The following is a 19,086-nucleotide window of genomic DNA, read 5'->3' as shown; positions in this document are numbered from 1 at the left end:
TCCAAGTTATTAATAATGTGTCTTAGCTTATTTTGGTCAATTATTGATGTTTGCAAATCTGACAGCTTGAAGTATTTTATTGTCAGACAGTTGTCGTCTTATAACCTTTTTGTTTCAGAATTACTCATGCTTGTCTCCTTATTTTAAAAAATGTGTACACTCTTCCTACATTTTTGGATCTTCTGAAAACTATTTTATAAAATCTTCGGGAAGGCAGTCGGGCTGACGAAAAAATGTCAGGCGGACACTGGTTCCTGCATATTGTACGAGATTGCATGGCCGCTGGTTTTGAAAATTTTATAATTTGTTGATGTCCGCCGTAAAATATGTGGAGTATACTAAACTAGTATTGCAAGCAGTTGATAAAGACTTGATCTCAGAAAAATAGTAAAGCTTATTGAAGGAGAAAAAAATAGATTGATTAATTGTTTTTAAGAAATTGCCGGCTTTTGTCAAGAAAAGGGTTATACTTTCTATTCAGGACCTCTTATCTAAATTCGTTCAACGTCGAATACCTCGATCAACTCTACAAGCTTATCACACAAAAAATATGGAAAAATATATCAGATTCCTGAATTAATTTCCGAGACCTTCCGGTGATCTTTAGTTGCTTGCATCCACGCAATTGAGGTCTATGGATAGTTGTTTCAATGGAGAGCATGTTTTCACAATTTTACATAAAATAAAAAAATAAAAAAGTGCATGGGTTATTAAAACTTTTTACTTACAGCTATTACTTTTTGACTACTGAAATATATCAAAATCTTTTTGAAACTCTTATTTCCTGATCGTTTGTTGGAAGTTGAATGAACGATTTTACGTCCACAAAAAAATATACTATTTCAGTCATTCTAATACACAAATAGCAATTTAGTAAACATAGGTCTTTGATAGAATAAATTAAAATGGGCATAAATCTACATAATAAACTTAATGCTTGATGGAGACGTCCGAACTTTCACTTTCTTCGGAGTACAATAGTCGCTAGCACGTGATTTCAAATTCAGTTAACCAGGATAATCTCATCTGAACAATAGTTTTAGTGGTCCTTAGTCAATTCCTTCCGAAATTGCAAGTGCAAGTATACTTGTCAAGTCTGATACATAAGTAATGCATGAAATACTTCTGCCCAGCAGGCACTCAACGTTTAATAAACGTTGAAATGAGGTTGAAATGTGATGAACGTATATTCAACGTTGAAACAACGTAACATTTTCAACGTTGAGGAATAAACCAACATTCAACGTCGAATTAACGTTGATCATTTCAACGTTGTAATTGGAACATTGATTCAACATTGAATCAACGTTAACTTATTTACTCATAGTAGGCCTATATAAAAAAAATCATTATCAGAAGGCAATATATGCATAACTGTAGAAGTATATATTTATAAAGAAAAGAATGAAAAAGAGTTTTGGGTTTCACAAAACAGTATAGTACTAACTATTGGTCACTATTTCAACTTGACTTTTGCGTCACCGTGACGGTATGAGAAAAAAAGGGGGGGGGGGGTAAGTCGTTTGATACTAAATTTCTAGGGAATAAGAAATATAATTTAAAAATTTCATTTCACATAACTTTAATTTGAACATAAAGATAACATGTAAAGAAATTTAAAATAGTTGATTATCAACAAAGATCGCGATTTCTTTCATTCATATTTTCGCGGGATTTGAACAGGAAGTTAGATGGCCCATGCGCACTATTCAAACACGCACTTTTCCTGTATTTGAAAAAGAACAACAAAGGAAAAAGTCGAAAGAGAAACTTCCCGTTTATCACGTATATTTATGGTATGTAGATGTTTGCATGTGGCTATCACGGTTTGTTATATTTATGAATTGTGATTAGAAACTCTGAATTGGTATCATATTGCACAATTAGAGAAAATTATAACGTCAACATTGTATTCCAGAAAACAGTCTGAGATCAGAACACATGGAAGGGCCATCATATATAATTTCCTCCAATTATACTATTTCTAAGAGCATTTAATGTGGAAAGCATATTTAGTTTCATTTTAAAGTTTAGGTAAAGATTGTTACAATTATTATGCTTAAAGATTCATATAAGAAAAAGGGGGGACAAGCAAGTGTTTACATTATTTTGCTCAGGTAAATTTCCCAACATGTTTACTTTATACTATATATATATATGCGATTCTTTCAGTTTAACTTTAAGGCTTGGTAAACCACATACTTTTTGACGATCATCATGATCATATTAAACGATGAATTTCAACTGGACAACAAAGTATTGAATTTGAACGATCATGGAAAATTGATACTTTTATTGTTTTATTTATTTTTACAAAAACAAGTCAGTCTGAGCCTTTACTGATCTTCGTGTGATCTCTAACTCTGTGTAATATGAGAAATGCATGTTTACATTAATGTGTACGTAACCTGGTTTTGAATGTTATAGCAGTCCATTATCTGATATCATGAACATGTATTATTTATTTTACAGAAGCTTGTCAAACAGATCAATGGCTAAAAGGCATCAAGTGGAGCAAAATTAAAATTCAGTTTTGCGAATTCCAGTCTTAAAAATCATCAAAGGTAGGTTTTTTTTTGTCTGTATAGCTATATACCATTTGCGTTCAAAGATTAATCTTTTGTTTATTCTAATTTTGTTTACCTTACATACCATATTATGTTTGTCTTTATATCTAAGCTATTCTAGTAAAGCTCTTTATTTTATGTTAATGGAATTGTGCAGTCATCAATGAAAAAAAACGTCTTACTTAGGTAAAGTGTTTTCATTGTAATCAATAACATATAGTGAAACCCGCAGTCTTACAAAACTCAGGTTGAAGCTTCTTCATTAACAAAAAACTACTAATAGTAAACATTAATGAATCTATTTTTATTAATGATTATCTTATTACAATATGTGCTTCGTCATTATGGTTTTATTTATTTTCAATTCTTCTAGAAACAAATTGAAAGTGGCTCATACCATTTATATTTATTATATATATATAATCTGATTTTTTCCAGAGTTTAAATATACTGCAAGAGTAAAAAGATGTCACTTGGAAATACATATCTGATAAAGACCTCTTCTGCTTAAAATTTACCGCTGAAAGATCCCGAGGTGGTGGAAGAATGATGACATGCAATAAGGACAAAAAGAGACAAATATAACAATTGAATTTATAAAATAAATCTTGTATCAAAAGAAATATCATTGTATTACTATTTTTGATATTATTGTTCCTGAGTAAATAAGTATTAATGTAATGGTTTATGAGAGTAATATATACATTATATAACATATATGTATTATATATAATCAAGGACCTTTGTTTTTGTGGATAGTTGTCTGGTTAGCAGTCATGCAGCATCTTCTTATTTTCGTAAATATTGCGATCATCCTGAACACACATTGGACCTAATAATGTCTTCACTCTTCCTAGATATATATACTACTTTCAAGAAGGGTTTAACATTGGTTGGTCGTTTAATAAAAACTACTTTGAACTTGTGAGAATTGTTTTATAGAACTATTCAACATCTTCTTTCCTTTCTGTGGTGTGAGGGAATAAAGTGCATGTCTTAGTTTTTATGCAAACTGTGCAAATTCATTGAATGATTTGTCTTTTTATAGCTATTCACAACAAGAAAACCTACAAGTAAGAATATATCAAAAATGATAGGTGTCCACTTATAAATTAAATAGATAATTATGTCTATAGTTATCGTTAAATACAAGTGGACACACACAGTCATTTCAGCTATTCCTTCTGCCAACAGGATTTTAAGATATGACATTTATGGTCTAGATTTTTGACTTTGTACAAGCACCAAATGTTGTTTAAAGTAACAGTTGATGTATTTATTTAGATGTCTTCCATTTAACTTATCTATTTTGTTCATATGTGTATTGGTGAGAGGGAAAAACATTAAAAAAAAAAACATGTACACCCACACTGCCTGTTTATTATCTAACAACAGCAAAAATTTGGAAAGCAGGTAAAAAATGTGGTGTTTGTAGCTTTATAATAAATTTCATTATTATACTTTCAACTACTATTCAACCTTGAATCAACGTTGAATGGATGTTGAAACTTCAACGTTGAAATGACAACGTTAATTCAAATTTTCAAAATCAAACATAAATTTGACATTGTTTCAACGTTGAGAAACAACCTTGTTTCAACGTTGAATCAACGTTGAGTGCCTGCTGGGTGGTGTCCCCCGTGAGTAATGTTATGAATTCACCATCATTAAAGAAAGTGCATTGATGATTTAGTTTGTGGAAAGGATACATTTATATAAAAACAGGTTTTTGGTCAATAGTTTTAATGCCTGAAAGTACTGAATTCTCGTACCACTTAGATGTGCATAGACTATCACGAATAAGCACACCATCTTGCAATACAAAAGAGAAGAAAAACTACAAGGGACACACAAAGTGATTTTTTAATGTATAAAAAAAACAAGATCAGTTACAACAAAATCATTTTTTGGTGTAAAGCGTGGACCTAAGCTGACAGTAAGATTTCCGTTGTAGTGCAATAGGCGAATTATAAATGTCTTTTCATTGGAAAGACGAATGTAGTTGGCTAATTATAAATCTGGTTAAACAGTTGAAAAGTAAGAAAAGTGATGCTTCATATCTTAATGATGAATAACTGCACGTAGCACCCTTGATGACTTTATGATTTATGTTATTTTATCCGTAGGGTTGTTATATCGTACGTAACTAACTTGTTATACAAATGAAAAACATAAATATAAGATAAAACCAAGTGCCATCAACAACCACAAGTTTAAGAAGGACCACGCCATAACTTGCAGAACAAATACGATGACACTAACAATAGGTTCTAAATAAAGGCAACCGTAGTATACTGGTGTTCAAAAGACATAAATCGAATGAGAAATTATTAATAACAAATCCATTTTACAAACCAAAACCGAACGAACTTCACAGAAAACTGACGATTAAGGTTTATGTATCCTTGTGTTGATTCAAAGCTAAACATATGGAAATTCACAGCCTTTCCCGTTATACTCTCATATTAGGCAATTCGATGATTGATGATCATTGATAGATAGAGGATTATTGCATGCAGTGGTAGCAATGCTTTCTTTAAAACAAGTTTATAAATTAAAATATTGGTTAAAACGAATATAAATATGGATCAAGTCAAGTACATCTTTTAGGGCGCGCTCAGTGACTCAGCACGAGGTCTGTTGGAATTTAAAGGTTGTTTAGGACTTTTTTTTAGCACTAGCACATCATAGATAAACAAGTGAGAAGTCTAAAACTTTATAACAAAAATCTCTGTATTAAGGTATGTAGATTTTCTACAAAAACTTGATTTTAGTTTCACTGAATTCTCTTTTTCTACTAAATGCTACTAAACTATAAATAATAATGCTTTGAACGAAGTTTCCCCATGACATATGTACAAAATGGCCTATCTCTTTTATTCAGTGTATTTGCTGTTTAGATACTATTGCAGTTTAAAAACTTCGTAATTGACAGGCCACAGAAGAGGTCATAAACCTTGAGCAACATCAAGCCCACAAAACCGGGATAAACCCGGTTTCTGGAGGTGGAAGCAATTCATCTTCCTCAGGTTGTTGTCTGGCGTGTTGCATTGGTAAACACCAAGCGATAGTTGCATTCGGTAAAGTAACAAACGGGAGAATGAAATCGGGATAGGCTTATTTGTGATACAGATGTTCAATAACCAACTTTCGATCGGCAGAATTCAAGTCCATTATAAGAAACCTTTACAAATGTATTCCTTGTGTGGAGGAACTATTAAAGGGCACTAGTATGAGATGTTTAAAAAAATCTAAAATATATTAAAAAAAAAATGATTCAATCATTAATGAAAGTGAAATAGTAAAATGACAATTCGCTTTCAGTATCGTTCAATTTTGTCAAAATAAGCTGAGAAACATTAATGATGATTTATTCACTTGTGAGTGAATAATTCGACCTCATTAAATCCGAATTCGTATGAACTTCAATTTAAGTCCATAGCTAGAGATGGATAACCTATGCATAGTGCGTGTCAAAGGAAAAGAATGACAACATTGAAAGTGAAACAAAGGTAAATCATTGATTGACTGATTCGATCCACAAAAAATCATTCTTGTACAGGTAAAGAGAATGATTAAAATATATTTTATCTATAATATGAAAATTGAACAGACCTAGAAAAATCCAGTTGCACGAGTATGCGTTCTATTTATATATGTATTCACGTTTATATCCATTATATGACCATCGGATGTGTTTAGAGGTCAACTCGATAGTTATTTGATAGCGTCCAGACTAAAATTACACACGAAACGAAGCTACATATTATCGAGCCCATACCCTGTAAATTATTTATTTTAGACTTCTTATAATTTGATTATAATGTTTTACATTGTTATAAATCAAATATGAGAATATGAGTCAAATCGGTTAACATGAAGTTGACAGTTAGTGCCCCTTTAAGAAAAGCAAACTTTTAACTGTCGAATAAATAGCATACTTAGAATAGGTGCAAAGTGGTAATGAAATGTTTCTATATAAGCAGTGGAAATAATTAAACCATGATATCTTTTGTCGTGAATTTCAGTACTAAACCGTGTTGAGACCGTACCTTGACCTATAATGATTTACTTTTATAAATTGTGACGTGGATGATAGAGTTGTCTCATTGGGACTCATACCACATATTCCTTTAATATCTTATTGTCAATTTCTAGATGAAATTCAAAATATGGAAAGCGACCTTACTTGTCTGTAGTAGTTTTCTTAAATTTCAAGTTCAATGGATAGTAAGGTCTAATCAACACGGTTGGCAAAATTTGATTGTTTTTATCGGGCGGACATCATCTATAGAAAGAAACGTTTAGTTGAAGGATAGTTCAAAGTTTTTGCATTCTTCTTGAGAAGCCCCTTTAGCGTTCTGACTTTACTAAGATAGAAAAGGGACTATGAAAAGAGGAACTCGACTGGTTGTCATTTGAAAGTCGATTTCTACAATCAAACGAAACAAATGCTGTCAACATAAAAATAAGCATCTTGATATCGGCTTAAGATAAAATAGAATATTTTAGTCCAAAGGGTTAAATTAGTTATGAGGCAACTGTAAAACATTCCAGAATCTACGTTGGAAGCCAAATTCAAAAAGTACGTTTGAAGAGATAAAAGGACTACACGGAACAGCCACAAACCGAGGGAGTCGCAACCTGATACGTGACATAATCTCAACAATACCATAGTACCTTCTTATTGGTAATGCTATCCTTGGAGGAGTCATATATGCAGTACTGTTTCGAGTGGTGTCTAATTTTATAAAACGTTAGACAAATTATTGTACCTGTTTGAAGTTAATGCAATTTGTTTTTGTCTTGCCTTTTATATGAGACGAGTCGTGGGGACGCTTACCTAGCGGCGACGACGAAGTTAACTATTTTTGAAGCATAATGAATCAAAAGGTACCCGAGTGTTAAATTATTAACAACTACAATATATTGTTCCTGATACCAAAAATTGAGGATGAGTGTCTCATATTGAAGGATAAATCGTACCTTGTAAACATCACTATGATTCAAACAAAAATTATCGCTTAGACTGACATTTATATCAAGTCTGAAGATGATCGATTTCTGCCTTAATTGACAACATGTCTTTTAAGTTTGGAGGACATATTTTTTAATAAACATTCAGGATTCCAGTTGGAATTCAAACTCCTCTCCTCTTGTCGACTTCATACAGGAGAATTTTGTTAGAGAGAAAAGAAGTTTATCTATCCTTTAATTTTACGTTTCGCTCTATAGATAAGGTCTCTCACTAAATAATTCAAGCTTTTATAGCTGTTACATGCATCTATCCCATCGAATTCGAAATAAGGAATACAACAGATACAGTAAAGTTTGCCTCACATCTTTACTTGCGTCTTGTCAGTCGGTTAAAAACAAAACTCTACTACAATGAAAAGGATTTCAGCTTCCCAGGATTCTACTTCATTATCTCCTCGTTACGCCAGTTAATTTTTACAGTCGTAGAAATAAAAGCCATTTTAGGGATGACGCGCTGTCAATTTAGCTCTTGGAAACCGATAAATTTATCCACATAGCACCATTACGATCCTTATATGTCAGTTGTATTTTAAAAGACAAATGTATCTTCTAGCTAATGAGCATCAGTTAATGTTCTTGTCTGTATTGAGTCAACTTAAAACTATTGTCTGATCGGTTGTCAGGTGGAATTTTCGAAAATTCATAAACATTAAACAAAAATCTAATTATATAATTCGTGGAAGGCAGACTAAAAATTGTCAGTGGTTGATGACTATAAACACTAGTTATCACACACAAAAAAGACTTTTTTTTCGAAGATATGCATTTTTAAGATCCAACTTTAAAACTGCTTTAAAAAAGTACTTAAAGTCAATATTAGCTACTAGTATTCGAACACACCTACTATGTTATTGTGATTTATTAGAAAGGTATTTCACTTGACCCATATATTTCATCTTTTAGTACTGTGAATTTTTGATGTTATAAAGTCAACCTGTAGCCTTGATATATAAAAATGATAGAATCTGAAGCAAGATGATGCATCAAATACTCCTGCGTTTTACGTTTTCAATTAAGAATTGAATGCTTCTTTTTGTAACTTCATTGGGGTGTAAAAGCGTTGACCAAAGTACATTTTGTATGAAGCGCAGAAGCGCTTCATTCTAAAAATGTGCGCACGGTCAACGCTTTTACAACTCTATGAAGTTACAAAAAGAAGCATTCAATACTTATAATTTCATTTTTTAGCTCTGGTCATGAAAACACGAATTTTATAATTTTTTTATTTAATTCACATGTGCACTTTATTGTGGAACCACGTGTTATCATGAATGATAAGTTTTATTGAGTAATGCAATTGCTTAAGGAATAACACGTGATGTGCAGCTAGCCAATCAGAATAAAGTATTATAATGAAACATACATCTAATGTAATTATGACAAAATATTCAACTCAAACACGTCCTAGCATAAAAAGTTGCACTCGATTTTCTCTTTTCGATACAATTGTTACCCATTTTTGAAATTTTTGAATTCTTGAATCACATAAGGGAAGGGCAGACACGAAAATTAGTGAAATAATAGTTTGTTATGTTCTCCGTCCGTGGTAATTTTTGTTATTAAAATCGGAGGTTATGCATTTTCTACATCCAACTTGATAGATTTGGACCAATGTCGTCGACTTCATAAAAGATAAATTGAAAACTTATGCAATTGGTGTTTTAAAAAAAAAATTGTCGTAATTGAGCAGAAAATTGTCATTTTATTTGTTTCTATTAACTTTTTAAGAAATTGTTTCTATATTCATTACGGCAAGCATTTATCGCCTTCTCTTACAAAAGACCTTCGTTTATTTTGTTCTATTTCAACCGGGTTTCCGCCTGCATACTGGATATATATATATCCAAGTTGAAATTCTAGTTGGGTTTTTTTTACTTATGCGTTTGAATGTCCATATGGTATCCTTTGTCGCTCTTTTATGGTCCTTTATTGATTTTAATCTCTTTACCGGTGCCTCATAATCTAAAGTTACCGTCGGGCTGATTATTTTCATAGGAACTTTTTGAGCTGATGCATGTACTAAACTATGCCCTTTCTACACTATATTTTACAATTATTACGGATCCATAATAAAATCGACAAGAAATATTTCTTCAGCAAAAATCTCCGTTAACGAACGTGCCCTTAGTAAGAGATAAGTGAGATGGCAAATGAAATACAGCGATGATTTCGTCGTATTGTATGCCCTTTCTACACTATATTTTACAATTATTACGGATCCATAATAAAATCGACAAGAAATATTTCTTCAGCAAAAATCTCCCTGTTAACGAACGTGCCCTTAGTAAGAGATAAGTGAGATGGCAAATGAAATACAGCGATGATTTCGTCGTATTGTTCGTGCTTTAGAATTGTCAAACCAGTGTATTTGATATTTTCATTTTAGAATCTGGTCATTCATCTGGGTAGTGGAAGGGAGGTTCTGGCTGTGTCTATTTGTTAACTTATGAACTGTCCAACCTATTATCTCCAAATTTAAATATGTTCACAAGTTTGATTTTGAAGTTTTCATTTTTGTCGTTCGTGAGTTCATTGTTTAATTGAACAAAAAGACCAAATGTTGTTCCTTGTAATAACTTGAACACCGTTTAAACAATGCTTTTCAAATTTGTATTAATTGATACTAAAATCAAAAATCAAAAGTCCGATATTTACGATTTTAACTTTCGTCGTTCAAGAGTTATGATCCATGATAAATTGGAAGTTGTCAATTTAGGCTATATTGATACTATAAATTGATAACATTCCAACCAGCTCTTTCCAAATTGTAAAATGTTGTTGCTGATTACAAAATCGAGGTTGCACAAGTTTGAAAAAGACAACTTTCAATTTTAGTTTGCAGCAGTTTTTAACAATGACTCTAGCTGCAGTGGCGGATCCAGCCATTTTAAAAAGGGGGGTTCCAACTATATGCTCCTATTCAAATGCATTGATCGGCCAAAAAAAAGGGGGGTTTCAACCCTGGAAACCCCCCCCCCCCCCCCCTGGATCCGCCACTGAGCTGTTATCGACATTTTCACCGCGTCCTGGGAAGTTTTGAATGGTGACTATGTTTGATAACATCTTTCCCGTTAAGGTTCTGTAGCCATTTTTGTACGAACTTTTCAAACTTCAATTGTATCAAAACTACAGATATAATGAATAATAGAGATAGGCAATTTTGTACATATACCAAGGGGAAACTTGATGCAAAGCGTTATTATTTACTGTCTCGTTGCATTTAATAAAAGAGTACTTTGTGGCAAATAAACCAAGATTTTTATAGAAAATCCACAGACTTTAATACAGAGATTTTTGTTATAAAATTTGAAACATAAATTACTCACTTGTTTTTCTATGATGTGCTAGTGTTTATTTTTTACAAAAAGTTCTAACCAACCTGTAAATTCCAAAATACCTCGTACTGAGTCACTAAAGTCGAGCGCACCCCAAAAGGTGTACTTGATTTGGTCCATTTTTTTTTTTTGCTTTAACCAATAACTACATTAATAAACTGATTTTAAGGAAATCGAAATCAATGCTAGCACTGCATGCAATAATCATATATCTATCAGTCATCAAATTGCCAAATATGAGAGTACAAGGATAAAGGCTGTGGATTTTCTTTAAAATTTCCATATGTTTAGCATTGCATTAGCACAAGGATACATATTCCTTAAGAGACCACAGATATAGATACGTCTACTTCTAAACAAGACAACCAACTAAAAAGAAAAATTTCTTCAACCATTTGCATGCTCTTTTTGTATCTGTTGTCTTAGCTAATACAATAATACAGATTTTTCCCATTTTTTCTTCATGTACATTTTGTACAATAGTTTTTAGTAAACAATACATAGTTTCTTAAGAATAGTGATATTAGAGCAAGCATTGTTCCTACACATGTAACATACGAATTGTAATCAAGTGAAAGAGGACTATAGTTATAATGTTTCTTAATGAATGGCTATTATCTATTTTGAATTTATTGAACCATAAAACTAATTTTTGACTCTTCACAGTGAATAATCCGCGTAAAATGTGAAGAGTCAAAAATTAGACAAAATTAGTTTTATGGTTCAATAAAATCAAAATAAATTATTGCCATTCATTATAAAAAAAATTCTATCAAAAAAACGGCTCAAAGAACTTTTTATATTATGTATATTAACAATAACAACGTACACACATGTTGGCGTATGAATACACAACGTCAAAGTGGGCGTGTCGCCAACAAAATTGACAACATTGAAAATAAAACTAATAATTTTAACCAATCAGAAGACAGTTAAAACACCAAATTTATTTATAATAAAATAAAATAAAAAATGGATATACCCGCGCAAACAAAGTTTTCATTTATTTTTTGTTTTCTTCGAGGAAGGGGTTAATTGAAATCGCCTTATTGCGCCCTCATATCTGTCTAAACATTTGCCAGTATGAGCAACTCCTCGTAGGCTAGACATAAATTTGTCAAAATTTTCAATTGTAGAACCATGTACACAAAATTATATAATATAAACAGAGTCTAATATGTGAGACATATTTAAAATGTGTCGATTTTTCAGTTAACTTATACTAAATATTTTATTTTTAAATGGAAAATGCAGTTGTAAGTTTTTATTTTCTGTTTGCTTTGCTATCTACAAAAGGAATTATTTCAGAATGTTTCTAATAACCGTAACGAAAAATCACAGTTTCCTTATTATTATATATATGTTACATTTTTTTTCTACAAACTAAATTAAATCGGCGTACATGAACTGCGTATCTATCGTGTTGCCGCTTCTAAATCCACCGTTAAATAGTCCCTCCTATAAATATGAAACAATTCAGTGATGATTTCAATTATTCGAGTATTTACTAGCATAAGAGGTGCATTGCGATAAATCCTACAGTGAACCATAGACCTATCTGCTCCCATGCCAAATTTTGTGTTTTTTAATTATAACACTATATGAATCTGCGGGGGCATCATTTGTGTCTCCCAGACATTATAGTATGACCACTATCTCAAAGGAAGTCCTACATTGACATCGACACTCTGAAAAAGGCAGTTGCTATTCCGGATAAATAGAATAAAGACACTTTAGTTTAAGCATCTGTTTGTGCTCATGTTCTTTTTTATACAATCTTACAAAATAACTATTTAATATGTGCTTTCCTTCTCTTATAACAAGTGTGGACAATTACAGTATAATATATGTTTTCTCATGCAAACAGCACAAGTGTCATCATGTAAAAGAAATACATTGACATTCGTTTATCATCTCGGCAGTCCTTATAGTGTATCTATCTATAGACTATTGTTGGTCATCTCAACGAGTTTGATTTTCTCGCTTGAGCTGGTATAGCGGAAGCAAAAAGACAATAGAGTGAAGATGAGCAATGCTTAAATATGTGTATCGCTATGTTGCCTATGATAATGTCGAAATTTACATTGACAAGGGCACGTGCGCCATTAGTCTCTCTCGATAGTTTTTCATATCACCATATTTTTTAACTATCAACCAGTAAGATCAAAGGAAAATTTCGAAAAATAGCGATAATAATAATTATCGTAAAAGCTAAGTTTAAGCCTTATAAATCATTTTTACGTCGTATCTTATTTTTAAAGAACAATTCAAAACCGCATGCTTTTTTAATAATTGGATACTTTTCCCTTGAAATAACCTTTAACTGAGGGTCTGTAGATTTTTTTAAAAATTACGAAGAAGAAACAATAATGATTTTATCTAAGTTGATGAATATTGAATTAAAAAAGTAATGGGGATCAGATTTCCAGAAAAAATCTTGAATAAAGAGTTATTTAGTAAGTCTACAAAACAGTTGTTCGAATATCACTGTCATTGATTTTATATTATATTTTATCTAAACTGCGGCTGAATCCTTGTTAAAGGTGTCCTTCTCTTCTTAATAGTGTCGAAAATGTCTTTGATTTTAGGATACAAAAGAAAATGACGTCATAGATGGAAGCAGAAGAAAATGGCGTGTTAGGTGGATGCAAGACGAAACTAGGAACTAAACACGGACTTCGAAAGCTGCTTAGATATAATATCTTAAGTATATCTAGCAAAACCCCGACTCTTGGATACAGACAATTGTTTTATATCTTTATTTATGTCTAGTCGTCTTTGTACATTATTGTGGTATGAATTGCTTCATATTGTGGAAATCATCAGGACAAAATTATAATTATGTAAATACACATTTTAATGGTAGGCATTAATCACGAGAACAGTTCATTTTACATAAACATTGTTTAGAATTCTACATTGTATATAAGTCATTGTTTTTACCTTTGAGTGTTCTGTGGAACAGTAATAGGAAAACCAAAGGTTGCTTGCATGGTGTGTACCATGTGTATTCTTTGTAATGGAAGATCGCTTTATTTCCGTTTAAAAGATAGAATTTTTTGAAGAATATCACTATGTACGGAACTACAATATATAATATGAAATTCAAAATTATAAATGGTGCCTATCATTAATTAAATATTCTTATTCTGAAATAATTTATGGGAAGAATTTTCATGAATTTTAGGAAGATTTATATATATAATAGTATTCATACCGACGTACGATTTAAATTTGAGGCACATGCAATCCACATTATTGTTCTCGCTTAAAGAACCATCAGAAAATTAATGATAACTGGGAACACTTCAAAGAAAGGGAAAATAAACATAGTAATATTTTTTGTATAACGACATTTATTTGACGTTAAACGTTAATATGGTATTCATTAAGAATTCGTGATAACATGCATAGAAGCATCAATACAGCAGACTTTTTTTTTTTATCTTTTTGCTACCAGTAGATAACTTTTGTTGTAATATTTCTTTTCATCGATATCATCTTTGTTAATTGTAAGTAAACATGTGGACAGACAAAAATACAAAATACAATCGTTTGATCTTGTTGTTTTCGCTGATACAAGACCCAGCATCATTTTACATTTAATTTGGTTAAATTGTCAAAAATATGTTCTGATGTTGTAAGAATTGACCCCAAGTAATTACAACAATACACAAATAACACCAAGTTGGAATAAAAAAATATTGCCCCAACCAAAAAGAAGAAACTTAAATGATCAATGATCAAAGACAAAAGGGAATGGCTGTACACAAAATAGTACATACACAACTAAAATATAAGCAATTATAACCAGCGACGTTCGTTGAACCTGGTGCGTATGTCTTGCCTGTTCCACCAATGGCTCATCATGTATCGGAAATAGACGATCTGTGACAATAAACAAATCCGATGGTATTCCTCAACGGTCATTAATTCATGATAGACGCCGAAAGGTAATAAGTGATGAACATTTTATTAGTAGAAATCTTAGATGACATAAAAAAACTCATTAAGATACCAGTACTAAATTTTGTATATACGTCAGACGCGCGTTTCGTCTACAAAAGACTCATCAGTGACGCTCAAATCCAAAATAGTAAAAAGGCCAAATAAACCTGGAAATAGAACATTTGGATCTACAAAATTCTTGTGCAAAAAAAATAACTTGGGGATTTCATATCATTTTTTTTAATTGAGCGGAAAGATACCAAGGGAACATTTAAAAATCAGACGTAGAAGAGAAACTGGCAACACTATGGTAAACAAAAAGTTCAAAAGAATAAAATAGAAAACCTATGGTTGAGCAAGACGAACTCCACCAAATGACATTGAGAATGGATATGGGAAATATATCAAAGAGACAACAACCCGACCAAAGAGCAGATAACAGCTGAAGGCAACCAATCAGTTGGTCCCTAAATAAAAAGTGCTCTACGTCAGTGAAAATAGAGGTCATATGTATCTTCAAAACAGATAAATTAACTAAAATTTAAAAAAGCATGCAAGACTAACAAATGCCAGAGGCTTCTGAATTGGGACAGGCGTAAAAATGCGGTGGGGTTTAACATGTTTTGTCAGATCTCAACCCTCTCCTTATACCTCTAGCCTCTAGCCAATGTAGAATAACAAAAACACAATACGCACATGAAAAGAAGTCCGAGTCTGATGTTAGAATAGGTAATAGAAACTAAGCAAAATGACAATGATACATTAATTAACAAGGAACTACTATTAGGTACTGACATGCCATCTCCAGACCTCAATTAAACTGATTGAAAGATTATGAAAATCAAGCACAATCCCTCCGTTATGGGTTTAGTATCATAAACTCGTCATAGATACCAGGACTAAATTTAGTATATACGCCAGACGCGCGTTTCGTCTACAAAAGACTCATCAGTGACGCTCGAATAAAAAAAAGTTGAAAAGGCCAAATAAAGTACGAAGTTGAAGAGCATAGAGAACCAAAATTCCTACAAGTTTTGCCAAATACAGCTAAAGTAATCTATGCCTGAGGTAGAAAAGCCTTACTATTTCAAAAAAATCAAAAATTTGTAAACAGTAAATTTATAAATATAACCATATCAATGACAATTCATGTCAGCACAAAAAGTACTGACTACTGGGCTTGTGATACCATCGGGGGAAATAAATCTCCACCAGCAGTGGCATCGACCCAGTAGTTAAATAAACTCATCATAGATACCAGGACTAAATCATACCATCATTAAATATATGAAAACATAGAACCCGTATCATGCCAACAATTGGTTTAAGAATGAATGTTAATTTCCTTTGCAAAGACCCTGAGTGAATAAATATAAATACAAAAATATTCCATTCTTAATGTCTTGGCATCAGTATCATAACTATATACCTTCTAAATAAGTCTGTTTAACGGTTTTGTATGTGATTAAGTTCTCCGAAAGGATGAGCAGGGCCCGAGTAGTGCCACTCGTCATTTTGCACATTATCAGTTCACACTCAGGGATGTAACATTGAATAGAGGATTACAGCAATTGGGAGATAACCGTGGTCATATGAGGTATTCTACCAACTCGTGATTGTGCTCCGTAATACTTTCAAATGGATGGCTTCAACTTTTCCTCTTGGAACTTTTTTTTCCAAAACTTGTTCCTTGTAAGAAACAACCCTCTATCGTGAAAATCAGGAAAGGAAACACAAGCCCTGAATGTCATATCATGAAAGTATTATATTCAATATAATACTTCCATCATGATGGTCATATGTACAACATATTCAAATACTGCTAAAATGGGGCTACAGAGAAATAAAAAGTGCACACAATGGGGAAGCTGAAACCGTCCCTTTTGTCTCAATGGATCATCATTATAAATTCTTAGATGCAAGTCAAATATTGCTATATATTGCAATAAAAGTAGTTAACGAACAAACTCCATTTTGTAATTTAGGAACTTCCTTATACACTGACGATTAGTATTTCCTACTATTCATTATCCACCTGGTTTATATGGAATCTTTATTCAATAGTATGCGTTACGAACAATACAATAAATAAAAATAACATCTGATGGTCCACCTCATTAGAATGTACATGAATAGTTTATGTAACACATTTATCATGTATCTGGTGAAGATGTAATAAAGACCGATGAGATTTTGACAGTGATAGTGAAACTACTGAGCATTTCACTCTCTGAACATTGAAAAATTAAAGGATATCTTGACTGGTATATTTTATAATGCTTTTAAAGCCTAAAATGAAATTCAGAAGTCAAAACATGGACTTCAACACTCATGTGACGTCGACAAATAAATCGTCACGAATCATAAAGATGTGTATACACCTTACTTTCTTCAACAAGTGTACTGAACATGTACACTAATCATAAAGATGTGTATACACCATACTTTCTTCAAGTGTACTAAACATCTACACGAATCATAAAGATGTGTATACACCATACTTTCTTCGAGTGTACTGAACATGTACACACAGTTGCCGTCGTTATGTATGTATAAAGTCTATAAAAGGTAGTCGCAATACTAGATATGACCAGGTATTTATAGTGATAAGCAAACATATTAAAGATGTTCGCTGCTCTGTTTCAATATAACAAGTTTTTGAAAAGATTGTTATAGATTGATGGTATATAGATAAAGGAACTAATTAATAAGCAGAAAAAAATGAAGGAGTATATAACATTGTATAAATAAAGGAACTAAATAAGCAGAAAAAAATAAAGGAGTATATAAATAAACATTGGCACCTTTTTTTCTTTCAAACACTAACAAAAAAATAACAAGGAATTTATAAGATTTTCAAACATGACTTTTCAAACTATATGTAATAAATTTATGAAAAAAGTAGGGCAAAATTTTTGAACGCCACTACATGGATATAACCAGAGGATTCCGAATATCTGGTTAAAATTCAAAACAAGAGAAGCGAACTTCCTTACAAGACTATGGCCTTGGCATGTAAACTAACATTCTATACTCTGCCGGCTGGCCTGATACTCCGTAAGATATGCAATCAGCCAGTTCAGACAAATGACCACGCAACAAGTATAACTAACACCATTGGTTGCTACATTCAATAAAATCAGTAAATTTCTCAAACCTTAGAGAAATTGTACAACATCTGATATAAAAAAAATGTGTGAAAGCATCAAACCAATGTAAATCTCTATAATAGCATAAGCCCTTTTAGACAATATAGAGCTAAACCCAGATCCGAGAACACCTAAATGGCCCTGCGGTACACGTTAAACAGCAGTTACCTGATGCCAAAAAGCTATATGTTGTAATACATGCCGCATCTCTTACTATGCAAACTACCAATGCATGCCATTCCTACACTACAAATGCTTGGATTCATTAAACTTATCCATGCATTGTATATAATGCGAAATATCAATTTGTTCATCATCAATATTCGACTTATCATCACATCTAATTCATTTAATCACCGAGAAGACCATTTAGTTTGCAATTTAAACCTAAAAAACAGGCATTCAAGAGAACTTAAAATACTGAACTTCAATTTTTAATCAATCAAAAATAAACAACAAGAATTATAAGAAATCTTGATATGAACTAAACATAGTATATATTTGTTTAGGGGCCAGCTGAAGGACGCCTCCGGGTGCGGGAATTTTTCGCTACATTGAAGACCTGTTGGTGACCCTCTGCTGTTGTTTTTTATTTGGTCGGGTTGTTGTCTCTTTGACACATTCCCCATTTCCATTCTCAATTTTATGATATCATCATATGTACTTAATCAAACCTGACATCATCATCACTTAAACCTGCCTCAGTAAACATGATAAAGACATAATATCAGCTGAATTCTTCCCAATGATAGACTATACTGTATATAGGAAAGAACGACCTCCAAGCACTAACAATCTTAGCTATGTTTATGTAGAAATAACAACAAACCTATTATTCTAAGAAATCAAAGATCTACAAACAGATTCTGAATCCGTATGTGTACAAGTAAATATGACAAATGCCAGAAGCTAATTGTTGAAATTTACTATCAACCTCTATCTGATAATGGCACATTCATAGAACAACTTCAAATCTCACTACATCGTATCAACAAAAGGCAAAACAATCATTCTTGTGTGCGACTTTAACCTTGGTCATAACACTAGGAT

The 19,086-nt window shown here is 32.1% G+C and overlaps 1 protein-coding gene across 2 annotated transcripts in view; it reads left to right on the top strand.

The window, feature by feature from the left end:
• The window catches only part of LOC139523107 (uncharacterized), a 57,478-nt gene extending 42,983 nt beyond the window's left edge, over window positions 1–14,495 (top strand). For both annotated transcript variants that reach the window (XM_071316886.1, XM_071316885.1), the window contains one exon: window positions 13,528–14,495. The gene's annotated coding sequence lies outside the window, so the exon portion shown is untranslated. The remainder of the gene's footprint in view (window positions 1–13,527) is intronic.
• The last annotated feature ends 4,591 nt before the right edge of the window (window positions 14,496–19,086 follow it).

Source organism: Mytilus edulis, chromosome 5 (assembly GCF_963676685.1).
Source record: "Mytilus edulis chromosome 5, xbMytEdul2.2, whole genome shotgun sequence".
NCBI lineage: Eukaryota > Metazoa > Mollusca > Bivalvia > Mytilida > Mytilidae > Mytilus > Mytilus edulis.
This window is presented reverse-complemented; position numbering and strand designations above follow the sequence as displayed.